Consider the following 23,719-nt stretch of genomic DNA (forward strand, 5'->3'; position numbering starts at 1 on the left):
AAGCCGATGACATCCACGGGCGGAAACATCGGTCGTGTCGCCAATGATAGAAGCCGATGACTTCAGTGGGCGGAAACATCGGTCGACTTGGTCGTTCAGCGCCTTTTCCGTGGGCATCGCTTTCTGGCAGCCATTATACGTCACACCGAAACCTTCACACTTTCAGCTCAATCCTCTCTGTCCATCCACGTGCGTCCACCCCCCAGACCTCCTTGTCCCTCCTTGTCTTGTCTCTTTCCTTTCGGGTCCCTGACCAGCCGGCCAGGCTATTTGCCACTGCCCCTGAGTTAGTATACTCCAACCCGGGACCGTTTCTCTTTCTACGTAAAGTCCATGACTAGCTACACCACTGAAAGCTCTACACAGCAGGAGGGGTTTTTTTCCTCTCGACATTGTCTTTCAAATCCATTCCTGAATCTGCCTATCAAGCCTACACACTTGTAAACTGATCTCAGATTTTTTTTATTCCTCCTTCACCCATTTGTATGGGGTGCCCCATGTAGCCATAGGAATAAGCTGGAGAAACAGATGGGTGCCACTGAGGTGTGGACTCGTGGTGCTGTTCCTGCTTGATCTGAGACAGACCCCTTCCAAAGTACGATGGATTTTTGGTGGGTCTGCTCCACTCTTTGACCTTGTTGGCCTGATGGGGGTCCAGTTCATGATAGCCCATTCCAGCTACAGGGTCCCTTGGTTTTCCATAGTCAGATGCTCTATCTCAGTCAGGTTCCGGGCAGCACAATGCCTGGTGGATGTTTTGGGTTCTAGAGGCAGCATGGCGTATTGAGAGTATCAGTGGTAGGAAGTGGGTCACGCCACTTGCAGCACCGAATTATACACAATTTGAGAAACAACCCCTGGTGCACTCCTGGGCTAGGCACTCCAGCACAGTGTTGACTAGGCGAGGCAGTGATAAGCCCTCTTGACTTGTTCCTGTTCTAAAAGGGAAAATGCTCAGTATTTCACCATGAATTATGTTTTCCTACAGGTATTTTGATAGATACCCTTAATCAGTTAAAGATAGTTCCTTCCATTTTTCATTTGCTAAGAGTTTTTAAAAATATATTTATTAATTTTGGTTTTTATCAAATGCTTTTTGGGCATCTATTGAAATGATGCTTTTTTTCCTTTAATCTGTTAACATGAAGAATTTCAACAATTTATTTTTTATATTAAATCACAATCATGCATTTCTAGGATAATTCTTACGTGATCATAAAGTATTATCTATTTTACACATTATTGGTTTTGATTTAACACTTTGTTTAGGGTTTTTGCAACATTGGTCTTTGGTGGTATAAGCCTATATACTGTCCTTGTCAGATTTCTGTCTTTTAGAAACCCACTCTTCTTTGCTCCTGAGATACTGGAGCTCAGATTCTGCAAAGTGCATACATGACACTCCTATTCTTCAGTCTCTCTATTATGTGTACCATCTTTCTTCTCTATTGATTGCCCCACAGTATCTTCTCAAACCACTAGCCTCAGAATGCTGACCTCAGAAATGAATTGGAAGAGATCCTACTTTTCTGTTCTCGGGAATTATTTTGGTAAGATTACAATATTTGCTTCTTTTTTTTTTTTTTAAAGATTTTATTTATTTATTTGAGAGAGAGAGAGTGAGAGACAGAGAGCATGAGAGGGAGGAGGGTCAGAGGGAGAAGCAGACTCCCCGCCGAGCAGGGAGCCCGATGCGGGACTCGATCCCGGGACTCCAGGATCATGACCTGAGCCGAAGGCAGTCGCTTAATCAACTGAGCCACCCAGGCGCCCTACAATATTTGCTTCTTGAGTGTGTGTAAGTATTCATTGTGAAGCCCCTACAATATTTGCTTCTTGAGTGTGTGTAAGTATTCATTGTGAAGCCACTTGAATTTGAAATTTTCTTATACAAAGATATTCTTCTACTGACTCAATTTCCTTAAGAGTTAGAAGACAATTTAAGTGCTTTTGTTTCTTGAGTTGGTTTTCATGAGTTATATATTTTTTCTGATAATTTGTTTATTAACCTAACTTTTCAAATTTATTGGTATAAATTTGTCATTAATATCCTCTATCTTTTCAATGTTTGTAGAACTTAATGTAATGTTCTCCTTTGCATGGGGTCGAGCTGGTTATTTTTATATGATTTATTTAGGAGGTTACTTACCTATAAAAGATTGTTTAGGGGTGCCTGGGTGGCTCAGTCAGTTAAGTGTCTTACTCTTGATTTCGGCTGAGGTCATGCTCTCAGGGTCTGGGCTCAGTGGGGAGTCGGCTTGAGGATTCTCCCTCTCCCTCTCTTTCTGCCCCTCCTCCCACTTGTGCAAGCTCTCGCTCCAGAATAAATGATCTAAAAGAAAAAAAGATTGTTTAATGACACATAAAATTTTGCACAGAAGTACTAATTTGCATGATTCCTACTGCCTTGGTGCAAAGCAACTGAACTCTGTCCAAAGTTAGAATTCAGAGACATACTAACTTGTGGGTCTTAAAAGGAAGCTGGATTGAAGAGAGAGAGGAAGAGGACACGAAGTGAAGAAGACCTATACCAGAGTTTGGGTAGGCCGGCTGAGCTCAGAGTGTGGGATGGACAGGAGATCGCAGGCTCCCAGAAACTATACCAGTAACCTGAACGGGGAAAGCTTGCCATCAAGAACTATTGACTTTGCCAACGACGGTTAACGTCAAAAAGGTGGAAAAGGATTGTCAGGTATAGTAAAGGTGGCCCGTGCAGAAAGCCCCTACTGCTCATCGGACTGAGGGAAGAGTGGGTCAAGTCCGGGCTTAGAGAGAGGAGGACCCTGCGAAGCTGAGACGCCTCCGCAGGGGGCCTGGCTGCTAGTGCAGGGAGGAAGAAGCTTGCCGGGGTCCTTTCAGGGCAGAAGAGGGAACGTCGCCCTGCTTTCTTGACTGCTCCCGGAACCAACTCGAAGACCCAGTCAACGGCGCGCCCAGAACAGGAGGAGGGAAAGCCCCCCCCCCGCGGGCGCTCTCTAGCGACCCCCAGTGGCAGAGCCTAGCATCGGCCCAGCCGGCAGAGGCGATGTAAGTGGCTGGCGGAGCTCCAGCATCACGAAAGAGGGTGGGTTTTAGAGCTGAGAGGCGGCAACTTAGTAACCGACAGGCTCCCACGCAGTTCGAAGCTGCGCCTGACCGGCACCTGCTCAGTTCTGCAACCTTCTCATCCCGGGCTGTCGGTGCGCTCTGGGAAGGAGAAGGCTGTTACATAAGAAAACGGAAGGACGGTGATGCCCCAAGAGAGCTGAGGGTCCCCCTGAAATACACAGTTTGGGAACAGCTGGTCACGTGACACGGTAAAGCGCGTTCTGCCCCAAGATGACTGGGCAGGAGGGGGCTGGAGGAGATGCGCGGCCATGCGCACAGCGCAGTGGCGCGGAGGAGGAGCGGTCCAGCAGAGGCTGTGGGTGGTTGGAGAGGTAACCGTGGGGCCGCACGCGACGCAGTCAGCAGAGCAGAGAGCGCAGCCCGGGGCGCAGGGACGGCGGAAGGCAGCCCCCGTCTGCTGGGAGACCACATTCCCCGCACACATCCACGCGGGGCCACGCGCATACCACACGGGCCCTGCTCTCTCCCCGGGCCTTCCGTCTCACCTGCCCTGGGCCCTCGCCTCATACCGGGCTGCAGCAGATCAAGCCCAGTGACTTCGTAGTGTTTCTTTCTGCAAGGTCTCAAACTCAGGCTTCTCCCGTATCACAAAAATGTGTCCGTCCCTTGAGGTCAGCTATCTCTGGGTTTCTCCTTCTGCCACCTGATGTTGCTCTCAGATCTGGTTCATAAGCTCTGGTGGAAGATCCTGCTCTGGGAATGCTCGGATATCCCGGTGTGAGGGAAATGCCACTGGCTGCAGACTCCCCTCTAGGTTATATACCCTTGTTGCTCATCTGTCGGCATGGGATCCAACCTCCGACCTGTCTTATAGTTGCCCCGCACTTAGGATGTAGGCGCTAAATGCGAGTTGCGTTCTATGTGTCACCATTTACTGGAATCTGGTAGTAAGAGAAGAGACCCCAGTAAATTTCATGCACCTTCTCAGGTTAACTCATATTTCAACTTAGACTTCTTTCCACCTTCAAAATGTTAGGTGGTGACTGTCCATTGCAGGGTCAGTAGCTTCTGCTTTGGACTCTGTGTGTCAGCCATGGGAGTATGCCACTCAGGTCTCCCTTCCAGAAAGAACGTGATGCAAAGTTAGAGGATAGCCTTCAGCTGCCATGCCATCAGAACTCAGCCAGTCCTGTGTTCACACCAGGGCCCCACGCTCCTCAGGTTGCTCCTAGCCAATGACTGAGCATGGCAGGGGTACTAGAGCTGGGCCCTTCCTGCCCTGTGCTGGACTTCTCCAAAGGGCAGTATTTGTTCTGAGATGCCCCACTGGCCTAGGTAGGACTTTCTATGAGCTGCTGTGTGGTCCGAGGCTCTTCTTCTTCTTCTTCTTTTTTAAGATTTTATTTATTTATTTGACAGAGAGAGACAGCGAGAGAGGGAACACAAGCAGGAGGAGTGGGAGAGGAAGAAGCAGGCTTCCTGCTGAGCAGAGAGCCTGATGCGGGGCTTGATCCCAGGACCCTGGGATCATGACCTGAGCCGAAGGCAGATGTGTTAACGACTGAGCCACCTAGGAGCCCCAGTCTGAGGCTCTTCTTATCCAATCCTCCATCATCCCTTTTTCCCCCTCATGTATGTCAAACTTGCATCATATTCTGAAGCTCTCCAATTTACCTCTAAGCTCTCCTTTACCCTTTACAAGATCAACTTGGACTTGTAAATCCATCCTGGTGTCTGCATTCTGGAGGATCTGAACCACCATACTCTGTAGTATAAAATTTACAATCCTCTTACCTCACCTGTCTCTGCAACCATTCCTAAAAGATGCAAGCCGTTCACACTCCGCATCATAAAGCTTGGCTACAATCTTTAATTGGGGGAAGAATTTGCGCTGCAATAGTGAAAACAGAAACCAAATTGGTATCTCATCAAATCATACTGCCAAATAGGCAAATTTAGTATGTACTAAAAAACCCACCAATATATGTTAAGACATATAAACCAAGGTAAATGACATTTTTATGTGGAACTGAGAGAAGGAAATAAGACAATGGGAGTAAGAAAATATTACAGTCAGTCAGTCAATGAATGTGTGGTCTTGGAGAATCTCTTTCTCAAACAAAAATTAATTTTAAACTGAAGAGATGCAACGAATAAAGATCAAAATGAATGTTGATAGTCTGAGTCCTGTTATAACTTCCAGATGATGTCATTCTGGCAATAACAAAAGAAGTGCCAACATTTGAAATTTATGAAAATTATTCTTGGAACAGGAAACAATGAAACAAAGTACAAAGTCATATAAAGTAGACACAGAAGGAAAAATGAATGGTACTATAGATAAAAAGTAGAGAATGATCCAGAAAGAGTGACTGGTGTTTATTTCAAAAGGTGCAAAGCAATTGAGAAATGGGGGACAAGATTAAGAGGGTATGTGTAGGAGTATATGTATCATAGGCAAATAGACAGGCTTATCAATCAGATTCTTTTGTCAATTTACCTGCATAACAGTGATATACATGGCTCCCACCAAGAGATACACCATTTCATTGGTGGTGGCACTTTTCATGGCACTATAGGAAAACAGAGAAAATGTGGAGGAAGCTCACATTTCAGTCCCAAGAAGGGAGGTGAGTTTACTTCTCTGTTTAGCTGTTCTTTGTGTTGAACTTTTAACACATTCAGCAGATAAAAACCAAACAAAAACCAGGCAGGGGGTAAACTTTAAATTCTGACAGCTCCAATTGAAATACTCTGGGAAAGAGGAGGAGAGATTTTTGAAAGCCAGAAAGGAAAACTTACAAGAGGATGCAGAGAAGATGGCAGAGTAGAGGGCTTGGGCCAAGGGCCGATAATAGGAAAAATAGAGGGGTATTCACAAGGGAAAGAGAGGATGTGGACAATGGGAATATTAAGGGCTATAGGCAACTGATCCAGGATGAAATGAGTATGCTGTACACTGGGTCTTACCTACATGCTCTTAATCAAGGTCAAGATCAAAATCTAGGGCAGGAGAGAGAGAGACAGTCTTTCGCAAGAGAAGGCGCCTGTCGGGAGGAAAGTCAACAACAGAGACTCTCCGAATTATTCAAAACAAAACAGGAATTAGTTGAGTAGGATTATGTAGGACAAAGACAGAACAGGTAGAGTTAAGTGAAGAGCCTTATGGCCCTTAGAATAAGACAATGAGAATGTAATTCCCATCATGGGAATTACAACTTTCTGGAAGAAGGGAAACATGAAAGTTTGCAAATGTATAAAGAAAAATAAAACACACAGCTCAAAAAAGATGCACAGAATATACGATGGTCAACTGAGTTGAGAACAATGACCACTTGAACGTTTGTAAGAAATTGATATTCAGTATTTGTGGAAGTTTAGTTGACATCATCAAACCCTTAAGAAATCCTGAAAATATTAGGGGGGAAGAAAAAAACCTCCTGAACAAATTCATGTAATCCAGTAAGCTTTTATTAAGGTTCTACTCTGTATAGCTGGCTCGGTTTTGAGTGTGCAACAATGAACGAGTCTGCCTCTGTGCCCGAGATGAGAGGCACACACCTAACACTTGAGGATGGTATGTTTCACGCTCTATAACAGGGTGTATAGTTTTCTATTGCAGCTGTAATGGATTGCCACACATTTAGTAGCTTAAAACAACACAAATTTAGTATCTTACAGGTTTGAAGTCCAAAATGGCCCCACAGGGCTAAAATCAAGATGCTGGCGGGGCTGCGTTTCCTTCTCTTTTCCAGTGTCTGCAGCCCACGTTTCCTGGCTTCTCTCCATCTTCAAAGCAGCAATGGCCAGTAGTGTTTCTCAGGCTGCATCACTCTCACACTGACTCTCTTGCTTTTCTCTTTCACTTATGAGGACCCAGTGGGCCCACCCGGATGATCCAGGGTAACCGACCCTCTTTTAAGGTCAACTCACTAGCAACCTTAATTCAGTCTGCAGTCTTGATTCTCCCTTGTCATCCAATGACATATTCACAGGTTCTGGGAATCAGGACGTGGACATCTTTGGAGGCCGTTACTCTAGCACGTGGGACAATTCTCAGATGGGGGGGTATTGATTTATGCAACAAATACATATTGACCACAGAGTAGGTGTGTCTGGCATGCTTTTGGCACAGAGACATTGCAGGATTCTTCATTCTTCATGTAAACAATGAGAGCTTATCAGAAGGTTTTATATGAGGAAGGGATGTGTTCAGCTTTGTGTTTCAGAAATGGATTTTGACTTTAATGCGTAAGACATCAGCAATAGAGGATAGACTGGAGATAGAGAAGTCAGTTAGGAAAGCACTGCGATGGCATAAATGAGACAGGTGAAGTAGGAGCAAATCTAAAGAATAAAAAGAAAGTAAACGTGAGAAGTTCAGTTTTACGAACGGGAGGACTTGTGGGATGTCTAATCAACAGTGTCCAGGAGTTGCCTTGATCTCCAAGTTTGGACCAGAAATACAGTTTTCCTTTAGATTGGTTTCTAACAGAGAAGAAAAATGGAGAATACCACTAGTAGTTCCTTTGTGTGGTCCTTTTAAGCTTTCCCTTTTTGGTCTCCCTCCCAGAGAAGGGAGACTTCCCCACTGTCTTTGTGAATGCAAATCATCATATTGTATTGAAATTCTACATTTCCTGGCCTGTGTCTCCCCCTGGACTTTGAGTTTTTATGTCAGTGATGGTGTCTTATTCAGCTTCACATTGTCAGCAGATAGCAGAGCATATGACTCAGAGTAGTCCTCTGGACAGCATTTTATTTTATTTTTATTTATTATTTTTTTTATTTTTAAAGATTTTTATTTATTTTTTAGAGAGCGAGAGAGAAAGAGCATGAGAGGGGAGAAGGTCAGAGGGAGAAGCAGGCTCCCCGCTGAGCCGGGAGCCCGATGTGGGACTCGATCCCAGGACCCTGGGATCATGACCTGAGCCGAAGGCAGACGCTTAACCATCTGAGCCACCCAGGCGCCCTGGACAGCATTTTAAAGAGAAAGAATGAATCCAATACAAGATGGGGCTCTGCCCCATTTGCCTACCATTTAAAGGAGAGATTGAGCAGAGCAAAAGCCAATTAGGCATAGAGTTACAAGAAAATGAGTTATAAAATATCCTGAGTGAGGAGATACTGCAAAGCAGTTGGGATTGAGTGGTTTCATTATCAGCTTCCTTTGGAACTTCTAAAAGGAAATGAAGAACACTTCTAATTCATTTCATGAACATGTCCTGAATATCTGGATGTGGTAGGCATTATGTCAAAACTCAAATTCTGCATCCTAATGTTTAGCAGGAAATTAGACAAGATCGGGGGATTTTAAGTCAGGATAGCATTTGGACTCTTATGAGAAATCCACATTTAAACACAGGATGATCCTGTAAGCAGGTTAAGTGGATTAAACATCTGTTTGTAGAATAAAATGAATATAATCTTTGAACTGTATTCATCTGGCATGTAGTTATTTCCTCAAATATATTGAAACCATGTCACTAACTCATGGCACATTAGGTTTTTTTTTTTTTTAATCGATAGTCTGTAAACAGCACTAAAAAAATTGTTGTTTAAAGTAAAATTTCAGAATCTCTATGTACCCTGTGGGACTTGCCCACTAGTTTTGTGGTGGCAGAATTTCTCTGAGGAAAATAAAAGTACTTCTGGGGGCATATTTTCCTTGACCTGTGTGCATAGCATAAGGGAGTCTGCAGTCCTTTTGAATATCAGTAAGCCATGGATGAGACATGTCCCAGAAGGTTCCCCAGAGTGGCCAACGTATGTGGCAGGTAAGATGCAGATTGAATTTGAAGAAGACAAGTTAAAGAGTCAAAGGCTTTCCTCTTACTCACCTTGCCAGGAGAATAGTGGTCAGGATTTGCCCACCGCTGGCTGCTTCTCGGATCAACCTGTCCAGTCATTCTAGTCAACTGAGTTATGCCAGAAAGTCAGTTTGCTGATTGGTTGAGCAAGCTGGCGAGGCCCTGCGTGTTGCTGAAGGAGTCTTCATTGCTTTGCTTTATGTGTTCACCCACATAAACACAGCCTGTGTTCTACTCTCATAAGAGGAAAGGAGACACTTATTATAACCTTTTAAACATTTTAATTCCTGTCTCTCTACAATAAGACGAAGAATGTTTTGCATTATATTCTGTCTCTTCCTTTTCGATCCTCTACCAATTAGCAGAGAGGTCTAAGTAATTCTTTGTGCACTGAAGGTGTGATGAATCCTCATCTTTTGGTCTTCTCGTGTTATATACACATGCCTTTGCTTGTCCTCTGAGTCTTCTTGAGAACAGTCTCCACAGTGTTTCAATTTCTCTGGGAGATTCTAGAAACCATACCCGAAAGGGGGGATTGGGTGGAAGAGGAGTTAAACTTACTGTTTTTGGCTCTTAAATTAAGAACACAAATAGTTAGATGTGTGTGATTTCAATTAGGATTAATTTAAGAAACATGTACTGAGGGGCCATTCTCTGTCCGCTAGTCTGCTGTGCCTGGACATACAAAGATGAAGAAGATTCTAACTTCCCTCAGTGATTTCAAAGTTTGGTAGGAAAGTCAAGTGAATAGAACAATAGCAGCACGATGAGATGAAAGCTCCTTAGAAATGTCTACACGACCCTATGGAAACACATAGATCGACCAAAGAGTAATATCTAGTTTAGAAATTCAAAGGTGATTTTTGCTTCTATAATTTAATGGTATCTACCCCAAAATAGGATATTCTTCCCTGTAAGAAACTTGGTCTCCTGTCACTGAAGGTTTGCAAGTTGGGATTAAACTGGAAGGATAAAACAATGGGAAAGGGGGTTTCATATGGGTCAGCTGGGACATTGATAGTCTTTCTAAGTCTTAAAGTCAAGGATTCATTCAACACCAGGGCAGGGCTGAGTAAGTATAAAGTAGTAAATCCTTATATAAAGTCAACAGGCCCCTTGATGAGGTTGAACTCCTCACTGCCTGGTAATCCCACTCTCACCCCGCTCACCTGCAGTAATACTGCTAGTGATCATTTTCAGAGTGCTTTGAAGTCTACAGCATTCTACTCCTGTCACATCACCTCTGCTATTTCCAAGGAGTCTCTAACTCACATTCCATCACAACCAGTCTTGTCCAGAAGCACCTTTCATCGCCATCTTCCCAATGATGCTATAGTCCTCTTCTCAGGATTTATGCAAAGAAAGCGAAAACCCTAATTTGAAAAGATAGATGCACCTTCATGTTCACTGTAGCATTATTTACAATGGATTACCTAAATATCCATTGATGGGTGAATGCATGAAGAAAATGTGGTGTATATATATATATATATTGGGGTAGAATATATATTTATATATGTATATACACACACACACAATGGAATAATATTTAGCCATAAAAAGGGAAATCCTGCCGTTTGCAAAATGTGGAAGGGAGTTGAAGGCGTTATGCTAAGTGAAATAAGTCAGACAGGGAAAGACACATACCATATGACTTCACTTATATGTGGAATCCAAACAAAACAAAACAAAGCTCAAAAACCAAAATTCACACTGAGCTAACAGACACAAAGAAGAGATTGGTTGTTGCCAGAGGCAGGGGGGTGGGGGTGGGGATGAGTGAAATGGGTGAAAGAAGTCAAAGGATACAAATATTTCCAGTTATGAAATAAATAAGTCATGGGGATATAACATACTGCATGGTGGCAATAGTTAATTATACTGTATTTTATATTTGAAAGTTACTAAGAGAATAAATCTCAGAAGTTCTCATCACAAGAAAAAAATTTTATAACCACATGTGGGGATGGATGTTAACTAGACTTATTGTGGTGCTCATTTTGCAATCTATACAGATAGTGAATCACTATGTTGCACACTTGAAACTAATAAGATGGTATATGTCAATTATGCCTGAATTAAAAAAAAAAGATGCAGTGCATGTTAACATGAGAAAATATGCCTATAGTTTATATTCAGGCTTTTCACTTTATGTCATTTGCATTCAAAAGCAATAGGGATTTTTTTTTCCATGACACCCTCAGTATTCAGCCCAGATCACTGGATGTCCTATTTTTTTCAAGCACAGATATTGCTTTGAGATAAAAGTTAGTCCCTAAAACAGCACTAATATTTATTGCCAAAGGGGGCTCATAAATAACTCTTTTAAATTGAGTTTCTGTGACTTTTAATAAGGTACAATTTCTGCCTCCTATCTGTTTGCTCCCGAGACTCTTGATTTTAACTCAGGTTGACAAGGGAGAGACACAAATCTAGATTTCGTTCCATAGATTTTTCTTATAATGTGCCTGAGATAGAACAGAATGAGGAAGGGCAGCAGGGCAGCAATTTTCGTGGAAGAGGCATTGGCAGGCTGTGGGATGTCTGCACCCATTCCTTCATCAAGTATTGACTGAGCAAACTTTATGTGTGAGACTCTACTAAATTCTGACCAAGTGGAGGAAAATCATGGTTCCTAGTGCCTAAGAGTTCACAGTCTAGGTAATGCAAACTCTTTTTCCTACATACTTCCTAGGAATTGAAAGAAAAAGACTTGGGTTGGTACATTTCAATGTCAAGTTAAGAAACAAAGCCTAATTATATAACTCAGAATGGAGAGGGAAAAAAATTGCACACTAAAATTCAAAGTATTGGTTCACAGGAAATACAAAGTTGTATCAATAGAAGGAGTATTATTCCCATGTACAGTCTCTTTATGTGGGTGAGCATCAGAAAGAAATCCTCAAGTGGACCATCTAGTTGCTTCTAGAAACCCTGTGGGGGAAAAGCAGCAATATTCCCTGGCCATCTTTCTATCCACAGGACCAGAGCTCATCCTCAACTGTCTTCCCTCCAGCCCTTGCCCCTAGACACCATAGACCAGATCCAGCCTCTCTGCAGAGCAGGAGGAACTAGGCGGAGGAGTAAATCATTGACATTCTGCAACTAAGAATGAATATTTTATAGCATATAACAATGAGTTGATGGAAACTCAATTAGTTTTGCAGGAATGCTTAATGGAGATTGTGGGACAAGGATAAAGAGAGACATGTAAAACAGAGGGTAACAAGTAGGTTTATAGGGAGTAGCCTCCTCCAGTAGGCAGAAAATCCCAACTTTGTGTGGTAGTAGAGATCTAAGTAGCTAAATGCATGACATGATGCTTGATTAACTCTTCCCCCACTTAAATCCACTCCGTGAAGAACTGCTTAAGCCACCATTGGTATCCAGAAACTATTTAATTCAGAGAAATACAGAAGAGGGAGTATAAGGAATATCCCACTAAAAAGAGAAAATCATCTATTCACAGACATAGACCTAACCGAAAGAACTATGAAATAATGCCCCAAACTACCCCCTTTCCTGAGAATGTGTAGAGAAATATCCTGTAGGATTCATGTATATCTTTGAAGACTCAGCTCAAACATCACTTCTACTGGGAAGCCACCTCTGAACCCCTCAAAGTGTTAATCCTCCTCTGAACCCTCATGGTACATCATCCATAGTGCAGACTTATGTGGTTGTACTTGTAGGTTTGCTTAACTATATCCTATTCATTTGTGTATTACCAGAACCTGGCATAGTGCTTGATCTTTGTTTCTGCCCAATAATTGTTTGTTGAGTGAATGGATTGCAGGAGTTGGATGGATGGGAAGTGGAGATACAGGAGACTGGACGTACATAGAAAAGTTAGGGAAGTTAAAAAAAAAGTTCTCTAAGTGAGTCATAAGGATCTGAAGTAGTAATGGAATGGAGATAATGAATGTGAGAGAAATAGGCAAGGCAACAAATGAATAAAATTGAGCAGCCCGTCATTACGGGAGAGGAGAGAAAATGACCTCCCAGACCGAGAGCTCTCCGAGGCAGTGAGTCAGATAGAAAGGCAACAAGCCTTCAACACCCACACATGCAAACCTGCTTGGTGGGAAAATTGTGTTCAGATTTGATTTTGCTGGGCTTAGAGTATTGTTGCAATGTCGATTGTATGTGTCACAATTGTACATGTGGGACTTGAGTTTTAAGTGCATTCATGGCAAGTGATGATTTGATAAACAACTGTTAGGATATGGTATTTGAAGGCAAGAGAATTTATGGATTTGATGAATGATAAAATACATGTCAAGAAGAAAATAAGATCAATAATAGTACTTTGGGCAATTTGGGCATTTCATGGATTTGAAGAGAAAGAAGACCTACAGGAAGTGTCAAAGAGGCCCAGAAAAAACTCAAATTTATCTTCATTAAAGACAAAAATAGAGTAACTTCCTCAAGCAGATTAAGTAGCCAAAGAGGCACCTGCTGGGCAGAATACAGGTTAAATCTCAACAAGACTCCGTCTTCTTTCTGTTTCGCATGTATTGAGAGAAATGTTTAACTCTTTAAGCAAAAGAAAAATACTAAAATCCCAAGGAGTCATAGGTATTTTTTCTAATGGTGATAAGAATTGAAGTTAATTGCTAATTAAATAATCCATTTTTGCTACACTTCTATCAGACTCACTCTAAGACCCATGGCATATTGGAAAGATTATTGACTTTGAAACCAAATTTGCCAGGGTTTGAAATTTCTCCATACTAATTAGTTATATGACATCAGGAAATTTATTTAATATTTTTGAATCTCAGTTTACTCATGGGTAAAATGGAGATTGCAATGCTTACCATGCAGTACCGTTGTGAAAATGAGACTGTATATATAAATTACTTAGCATACCATTTATAATAAATGATAATCATTAGTTGTCAGTCCTTTTGCTTCCCTGAGTCCCAACGTCACTTAACCGTTATGGGAAATCTCTGAAAATATATTTGCATGTTCTTTTGCCTGAATATAGAAAACCACAAAGGGCATTAATCAGGACTTTATGGAAAGATACTGGAGAAGTGTGCAAAACTGAAAGAGAGATCTAGGAACTAGGTAAACCTGTGGAAACGTGCCTAGATTGGAATTCATACAGGTGGTCCTGCCATTTCCTGATTTCCAAGGACAAAATGTGATGCAGAGAAGGGATGAAAAGTCTGTGGAATGGGAAGAGTGCCACCCACCTATCTGGAGTGACTTGCCTCTTTCCTGGGTCTTGCTTTGCCCCCTGTGTATAGGACTCATGAGCAAACCAACACATAGGCTAGAGAGAAAATGTCCGGACAAAAAATAGAAGAGCCACTATGGTTAAGCTAAAATTCAGAATAATACTGTCATTTAAAAATATTCTTTTGGTGTTTTGATGAAGAGTATATACTGTTTATATGGAATTGAGTGCTTAAAGAGCAAGTATAAATCCTTAAAATCAAATCCATAAACCTTTATTACAGTTTGATAGTTTTCTTCAGATACTGAAGTGATTTCTAGGAATTTTGGTGGTGGTTGTTACAGTTGCTGTTATAAATAGGATTTTATTTTAAAATTTATTTTAAAATTTATTTATTTTAAATTATCCAAGTTATTTGTCATCCGTGTACATTTGTATTTAGCTAAATACAATAAAATTTTTCTAATTGTTTCATAGCTCAGAATTTTAAATTTCCAATTGTCTACTTACTCATCTGTAAATGATGATTTTCTACTTCTATTGGCTAATTCTCACAAAACAATGTGAAACGGTATTAAACAGCTGGTGTCCTTTTGTTGCTTCCAAATTTAATAGGAATGCTTTTAATGTTTTTACCTTTTGTTTTGATTTTTTTTTTCCTGAACCAGATAAAGAGAATGTATTAGCTATGATCGCATAAGTAACAGAAGTCCAGCTAAAATTTGCATGAAAAATGAGGAAAAGCTGTCCTTACATAATACATTGAAAGACAGAGTTCTCGAGTGAATTTGGTGATTCAACTGTCATTAAGTATGCAAGTACAGTCTGTTCCGCCATCTTGAGTTTGTTGTGATGTCATGCCTGATGATGGCAAGATGCCTATTATAATTTCTGTTATCACATAAAGGCCCAAGCACAACTGGTAATAAGAAAAAGTGGGTTTCTTTCCCCATATTTTGTTAATGAGGAAAATCTTTCCTAAATCCCCAGCAGATTATAGCCCATTGGCCAGGATATTGTTGTGTATTCACCTACAAACTCACCCATGGCACAGGAAAAGCAACCACTCTGATAGATACTAAACTATACCATGATTTACTCTCTGAAGCTAGGGAGGGTGTGGTCACATTCTCTGAGCAAATATAAGGGTGAAGAACAGAACCACCAGATGAGGGTTGTGCGTATTAAAAACAAGCGTGTGGGGGTAGAATGACTGTTGATAGGTAGTGGTGTCTGTTGTAGGGTGGTCCCACCTCTGTTTTCCTGCAGGGGTCATCAGTGGTCATTGTTGGTTTTCTCCAAATGCCTTTAGACAACAGCCAAGTTGATCATACCATTTTTTTGCATTGCCTTTTAATAGGAAAAAGAGTTTCTAAAATTGAACGCTTTCATTTCTTTAATGAATTTAATTTTGTGTTTAAAGGTAACTTAAAAATTAGTTCTGGATTATGTTTGCAAAATAGTATATAAAATACTTATAAAAGTGTCGGCGCATGACAGCATAAGACAGCCATCATTTTTGAAACCTCAACAAAAATTTGGCATCCATCCACAGACAGCTGTGACTTTGAGGGAGCTGTGGGATTTAGCACCAAACACCAAAGGACCAGGAGGAATCTTGCCTACTGGAGCATTTGGATAATAGGCAGGCAGACCTTGGTTCTAGAGGTGGACTTTGCAGTGGCCTGTAAGCCAGCTCCAGGCACTTTTGGCTGTAGTGCAGGTGCCCCTGGAAAACACGGTCTTAAATAATCACCCATGGACAAGGGAGCCTTGTAGAGTTTGTTTCCAGAGAAGTTGCAGCAAACCATGGGAGCAAAACACATGAGTTGGAGTACAGTGCGAAGCACAGTTTTACTTTTCCCACACCCTTTCCCCAACAAAGCACAGCTTAGGGCCAAGAGAGCTCTTCCTCTGCCCATGATTTCTCCCACAGGGGGAAGAGAGCATGTGAATGAGTACCCAGCTTCCCTGTCTGTGCAAGATGTTGCTGAAGGGGCTCATTTCTCTCCCCTTCCATCTGGAGTACTGCATCGTGAGCTATGTGACTGCGGGTAGGAAAGGACTGGAAGAGTGGCAGATGGGATCCTCAGAAGGCATTAAAGGTATGCAGATCCTACCAGTTGCATGCCAGACTCCATCAGGGAGCTGCCAATGAGCCTCACCATGTGCCTCCTCCCCATTCTGTGATTCTCCCCGTGCATAGTCCCAAAGGCGGTGGTGAGAGTGAACTTCGGCATGAAGCTCTTGGCATGAAGCTGAGCCATGACTCAGCTGGCCTGACTCTGGCCAGGGCAAGAATGCAAACAACTTGGGCTTCAGACTATCTTTTTGGAAAACAAAAGAGTGGATCTATCAGCGTATGGATCGGTGCCTTTTAGCCTCCAGCAAAGGCATACAAGCTTAAGAATTCTGCCCCAGGAAGGAGCAGGAAGTGTAGAGCACGTTACTCCTAGGAGAGATGAGGTAACTGCAGAATCCTGGTATTCCAGGATTCCAGAGTAGCTCGCTCCCAAAAGCAGTTAGTAAAAGCTGAAGGAGCAACTGCTTCAAATGCAAAGATGCCAACATAACTTGGAGGAACATGAACAGTGAAAGGAATAGCACCTCACCAAAAGATGACCGTCATCTTCAACTAAACCCAAGGACGTGGGGATTAGTGACTTATCCACTGAAGAATTGAAAATAGCTGTTTTTGTTTTGATATTTAAAGACTGATTTATCTGAGAGTGCGTGCTGCTGGAGAAGGAGGGGCAGAGGGAGAGAAAATCTCAAGCAGATTCCTTGCTGAGTGCAGAGCCTTACATGGGTCTCAATCCCAGGATCCTGAGATCACAACTGTGGCCTGAAACCAAGAGTCAGATGCACAACTGATTGCACCACCCAGGTACCTGCAAAATAGCTGTTGTAAGGAAACTCCATAGGCTGCAGGAAAATACAGAAAGGTAATTCAACAAAATAAGGAAAACAGCTTAGAAAAAAATTAAATTTTACAAAGACCTAGAAGTGATGAAAAAGTGCCAAACAAGATCCGGAGATAGAGCTGCTAACACATCCCAAGGCATGAGCAATCCTCACTCGCGTGTTCAGCCCTCCCTGGATGGGTTTTCAAGGACTGCTTCAGCCGGGCTTGCCAGATCCGTAGAAGTGGAGAACCACACAGGAACTGAGGATGACTCCCCATAGGACCATAAATACTTAAAGATGGGGAGAGTTACTCTTAAGTCTGTCATTTTCAGCAATTTGTCATAAAAGAGAAGAGGAAGAAAAATGATCAATTGCAGTGACTCAAGTGCTTAATTTCATTCTTTGTGCAACTTGTGTAAAACAGGTAGAACTGTGCACGATCAGCACCCAGTATTCACATATCAGGGAGGGGAAGAATGGAGCCATAGAAAATGAAGGCAGTGTAGCATAAACGGTATGGGGATAGTTACTTGTGCTGAAGGGTGTGTTAGTTTCTTAGGGCTCCCATGTCAAATGACCACAAGCTTGAGGATCTAAAACATCAGGAATTGATTCTTACTGTTCTAAAGGTCAGAGGTCTGAAACTCAGGTGTTGGCAGTGCCATGCTCCCTGTGAAGGCTCTAGAGCAGAGCATTTCCTTGCCTCTTGGAGCTTGTGATGGCTCCCGGCAGCTTAACTCCAGTCTCTGCTTATGTCCTCACATGGCCACCTTCCTTGAGTCTCTGTGTGTCCTTGACTATCTTTTAGAAGGACACTGTCCATGGATTCAGGGACTACCCTAATTTAGTATGATTTCACCTGGATCCTTACCATTACATCTACAAAGATCCTATTACAGGTGGACATGAATTTGTGGGGACACTATTAAACCCACAACAAAGGAATTGCTAAAGTAAATTGAGCCCACTATTTCTTGATTTTTCCTCCCGAAACCTGACTAGGTTCTCTGCTTCAAGTCCCCTAAAACAGAAATCAAAGCTTGTGCTGAACTGAGCACGTACCTGAGGTTGCAGGGGAGAATCCATTTCCATGCTTATTTGGGGTGTTGGCATAAATCATGACTGTGGTTGGTGGAATGAAGTCCCATTTTCCCAAAGGTTGTTGGTTGGGAGTCCTTTTAGGTTTCTAGAGGCTACCTGTGTTCCTTTGTTCCTGGTCTTCTCCCTAGACTCCCATGGCACACTGGGTCCTTCTCACAATTGGAATTTCTCTTTTGGCTTCCTCTTCTATCTGATTTGTCCACGTTCCCTTTCCACCACATGTTTCTGTCTCCTTACACTGCATCTCTGAGCCAGAGAATTTTCTCTGCTTGTAAAGTTCATGTAATTACATTGGGCCCATCTAGACCATTTAGGAGAGTTTCCAACCTTGATGACCATAGAAAATCCTTTTCTCATTAGGATGTATTTGTATCCAGCAGATGAGGGTATGAACATCTTCCGGGGAGTAGAGGGCATTTGTTATTGGCCCACCATAACCAGTTAAAGTATTTTTGTGGTTCTTATAACTATACATATTTTTAAACTTCTTATTTATAAATAGAATTTTGCCCATGGAGTCCCTGATTTTTCTCTCACTAAAAGCACTTTCAGAATATTGATAATACTTTCGCTTTTCATTTTAGGACATTTTTCCTTCCCTTTTCACCAGTAGGCCCTTCATGGACATTTGTGACTGCGAGCCTAAAAGAGAATATTAGTAACTCTCCTCAGGGGTGCTTGGAAGATTCATGTGCCATAAAAATTCTAAAAGAAATTTTTAATTAAAGCACATATGTGAATTAATGAGATTGGGGATTAGATACCTTATTTAACTAATACACTAGACTCTTTCCCCTCCACCCTAAGACTACAGGACCAGTCATTTTCTTGCCTGAGAAAATCCCACAATACAAAAATTTGATATAGTCTATTTTTCTGTGTACTGAGCAAATTAAATGAAAATATTGAATATTATTTTGAACTATTGAAAGAATTTTTTTTATGTCAAAACAGAAGGAATTCAAACATGTACAGTATATACTTGGGGCTTATCTTGCTCCTTTTCAGTGACTCTGTCCACTATTTCCAAGAGGCATCATACACATGGGATCATCAGATTTGACCTGGTTCACCTGCGGTCAGTAAAATGTCCAAGTACACTTGCTCAGTAGTTCAAGGCTTTAATTTTGGATTTTATTATATCTACTTCATAGACTCACTGAAAAAGCAAGTTTGTTCAGTTAAACCCATCATAATGCCCAACTCTTGAACATAAAAGTTGGATATGAATATAGCAGGAATCATTATTGCTGTATTTTTTTTTTTAAGATTTTATTTATTTATTTGAGACAGAGAGAATGAGAGACAGAGAGCATGAGAGGGAGGAGGGTCAGAGGGAGAAGCAGACTCCCTGCCGAGCAGGGAGCCCGATGTGGGACTCGATCCCGGGACTCCAGGACCATGACCTGAGCCGAAGGCAGTCGCTTAACCAACTGAGCCACCCAGGCGCCCTTTTATTGCTGTATTTTTAAAACCACACAGGGCATCTAAATTTTTATTTGTAGGACAGGTGTTTAAAAATTGTTATAAAATTAGGCTGGAATATTGCTCTATGTAACCCCATTTTTATTCTCCCCCCCCAAGTTTTAATAAAACCTAAGTGCATAGAAATTGAAGAATGGATTGGGTTTCATGTCTGGCTTTTAGGGAGATTCTTCACTTTGCTTGTGTCCTATCTCCAGGAAGAAGGACTTCCATTGGAATAACACTCCACCTCTCTCCACTGGCAGGAAAGTAACTTACCTAATGGGTGAGATAGAAGAAATGAATTTAGAGTCTTCTGGGTGCTCTTCTTATTTTTCTTGAGAACCGTTCTTCCAGCTCCTTCATGGAGTAAACTCACAGAGAAAGTAAGGGACAGATGGTGGCTTTGATTTCTGAAAGTGACTGGGTGGATGGACACATGGTATTCTATTTTTTTTTTTTTAAGATTTTATTTATTTGAGAGAGAGAGAACAGGAACAGGAGAGAGGAGCAGAGTGAGAAGCAGGCTTCCCACCAAGGAGGAGCCCGATGCGGGGCTTGATCCCAGGACCCTGGGATCATGACCTGACCCAAAGGCAGACGCTTCACTGACTGAGCCACCCAGGCGCCCTGGACCCATGGTATTCTAGAGGAGATAATTAGTAAATGCATTTGGCTGTAGATGTAAAGATCCTTTCTCCAGTCAGGTCTATTAATGTAACTGACATTTTGACATCTATCTTCTCTAGTTATTTCATTTCTTCTAACCAAAGAAGGAAACATAAGGGCCATTACTGGTTTTGTAAGTCTCAAGAGTAGGCACCGTCAGATGTATCAAAGAAGAAAGCAAGAAGTCCGGGACTAACAGGGATTTGGGATTGTGAAACATCCAGGAATTCTGAGAAACTGTCAGGGAGGACCTTGGACATTGAAAGCTATGGAAGTAAGGGTTTGAAGCAAATTTTAATCAGACCTTGGTCAAATTGCTTAAACCTTAGGCAGTCCAATTTGCTTACCTAAAAAATAGGAAAAACAGCACCAACCACAAAAACTATATATATACACACAGCTTAGGAAAGCAGGTGTTGAGAGGTCTACCCACTGGTTATTTATTTGGATTATTAGGATAGCTATTGCAAGATAAGAGAGGCTATCATTGATAGCTAAATTGCACAAAAATCTAAAAAGTACAGAAATATTACTGGATGTTGAACGGCTATATAGGCAAGCACTGAGGGCAGCTGTGAGCTTTTCTGACAAAATGGCAAACTGGCCAGCACTGGGTTATGTAGTTATCGCGAAAGAGAGAACTAGCATGTGTTTTAGATAGTGTTTGATTTCTTTGGCATAGAAGACACATTTTCTACTGGGGACACAAAGCTTGGTCAGACTATATTTGGTGAGAAGCTCAGGGAGATGGGGGTGATCCCAAGGTTCTGGCAGAACTAGTACGTATGTTATTTCGAAGGATACCTTTGAATACTCCAGCTAAGAATGTGAATGAAAGGCAGAGTTACTAGAAAAAGTGTATTTGTGTATTGTGTGTCAGGCTGGAAGAGGAGATAACAGATAGTAAAAAGGCAGTGAGGTAGGTAGCTAGAGGATTTGGGGGGGAAAGAGTAAGATGTAGATCAGATGAGTTGAGACTATTCAGGAACAAAATCTAAACACTAGGGGTGAGGTGGGATGTTTCCACGTACATAAAACTTGAAAGTATTTGCCAGAATGTCAAAAAATCTTTGAAGACCGAACATGGGCTTTCTGAAGAAGAAAGTCTTTTTCTAGGTTCTGTGTCTCTTAATAAAACATTCATTTATCTCCCACTAAATAGTCAGTGCTAGATACGGTGGGGATGTTGGTGAAGCAGAATTACAAGTGTATTGGGCGGCGCCTGGCTGGCTCGGTGCAGCGTGTGACTTTTGATCTTGTGCCCCACATTGGATGTGGTTCCTACTTAAAAAATATGGTCAGAATACAGGTGTATTAACCTTCAGGTAGTTTAGTTCAGTTCCACATTTTGTGACTGTCCTAACACTGATGATGATTTGTGGGAAGCACAAACACAAAAAACCTGTTTCTAATCTCCGTGGGGAGAAAAGCACCTGGAAAATCAAGGCAGGCATTGATTTAGGTTAAATTACTTTGTTTTTGTAATATTTGAGAGGAAGAGCACTTAATTCTCAAAAGTAATTATATAATTACATATGATAGCTAATATATGAACATATAATAATGAAATTTTCATTATAATATATATGACATTTTTAATTTTTAATAATATATTTATTATAATAATAAAACATATATATAAGTTATAGATATGTAAAAATAATGAGTATACATGCCACAATGAAAAATTTTCCTGCAGGTTGCTTTCTCCATGCTATGGTGCTTCTATGCTGCTTTTATCATCTTTGGATCATGATCTTAAAATCTCAAATACTCTTTTTTTTTTTTTAAAGATTTATTTATTTATTTGAGAGAGAGAATGAGAGAGAGAGAGCACATGAGAGGAGGGAGGGCCAGAGGGAGAAGCAGACTCCCTGCCGAGCAGGGAGCCCGATGCGGGACTCGATACAGGGACTCCAGGATCATGGCCTGAGCCGAAGGCAGTCGCTCAACCAACTGAGCCACCCAGGCGCCCAAAATCTCAAATACTCTTACAATGCACACTTGAAATTGCCTACAGAACTTGGACAGACTTACAATACGCTTCAGAAGCTGAATCCTGGGAAAAGTGTTATGGGTGATCTCGACTCCTGTCGCTCATTTTCATGAAGGACTTGTACTCCTCTCTGAGGTGTGAGCAGTGACTTCTGGCTCCCACTTGTTCCTCCCCTTGGGAGGAATGACTATCACCCAATATACTGGTCATGCAAGCCAGGAGGTAGGGCCATTCTATGGTGATGTGGGCAAGATGAGCCGTTGCTCTTTCTTTGTCAGTCCTGCCTTTACTCAAAATGGTGTGTGTTGTTCTTGTTCCTTGAGATGGCAGATGAAATAGGTCTCCTTTCTGGCTGGTCAGCTCTGTTCTCCTTGGTTCCCCCCCCGCCAACCCACTCGCTATTTGATGGAGACTTTTATGACTTGTGCGTTGCAAGGATAGGTTTATGGAGGGGAGAGGGAGGCCCCACTGTGCTGTTCAGTTTAGCACTGTTAGCAACCGGTACTTGTAAATGTATTTTGGCCCACCCGTTTGATTCCTCGGGTTTATCTGCTCTTGCTTAGCATCGAAGTGGAAGGAGGGAGTGACGGGTGAATCAGTGTCCCCTGAACTTTCAGCACAAAATACAAAGTAAGTTTTAGCCTTGACTTTGCCCATGCTCTCTGTGAGATGTTGGACAAATTACTTCCATAAGCCATGTGTATTAACAAAAAATAGGGCGTGATGCAGGTGAAAATGGCCGTCCCAGTTAGCTGCTCTCAGTTAGATGTTCATAAAGATTGTCCACTCTCTAGCTTGTGTTCCCTTCAACTCTATCATGGTGGATCTACCCATCCAGGAGGGGTAGAGGGAGCTCTGTTTTTCAGTGTTCTCTTTGCATTTAGGAATGAGCAGCTGGAAAAAGTGAACTATTTCAGATCTGTGTGCAGTGCCATGTACATGAGAGGAAAAATAATCCAAGAAACCAGTAACAGCCCCAGACTGCTTGTTAAAAATAATATTGAACTCAATTCCAAGTTTCTGACATCTTAAAGCATTTTATTATTTTTATCCCCAAGCTTCCTAGGGTAATTCAGTGCTTTAAATTCTCACAATAGATGAATATGATGATATGTTGGTAAAAATGTTCCTTCAGCTGGAACTGGAAAGTCACTGAAAGCTGATGTAATAACTGATTTGTTGTGAGCATTGAATCTTTTTGCTCTTTCTTTAGAAATGAATAGTATAGAAGGTATTGCTCTGCGATAAAAATGCTATCATTTTATCTGCAACCACAATTACATTATTTTTCTAACTTCAGGATTGAAAACATTCTATTTAAAATCAGATTAATTTCATGGAGGGAGGGCTAGGATTAAGTTCTGTTTCTCAATAAAAAAGTAAGAAAACGTAGTGTTCTCACAAATGCATGGATTTATTTGGGGATGGTTTTCTTGGGGTAAGCCTTCTTCATCTGAAAGAGTCAATCTTCATTTACCAATGTATCTAAACCTGTCCCATTTTCCAATTCTAATTAAGAACTCATTTCTTACATGA

The sequence above is a fragment of the Mirounga leonina genome, unplaced genomic scaffold (assembly GCF_011800145.1).
Source record: "Mirounga leonina isolate KUSES-001 unplaced genomic scaffold, KU_Mleo_1.0 Mir_153, whole genome shotgun sequence".
NCBI lineage: Eukaryota > Metazoa > Chordata > Mammalia > Carnivora > Phocidae > Mirounga > Mirounga leonina.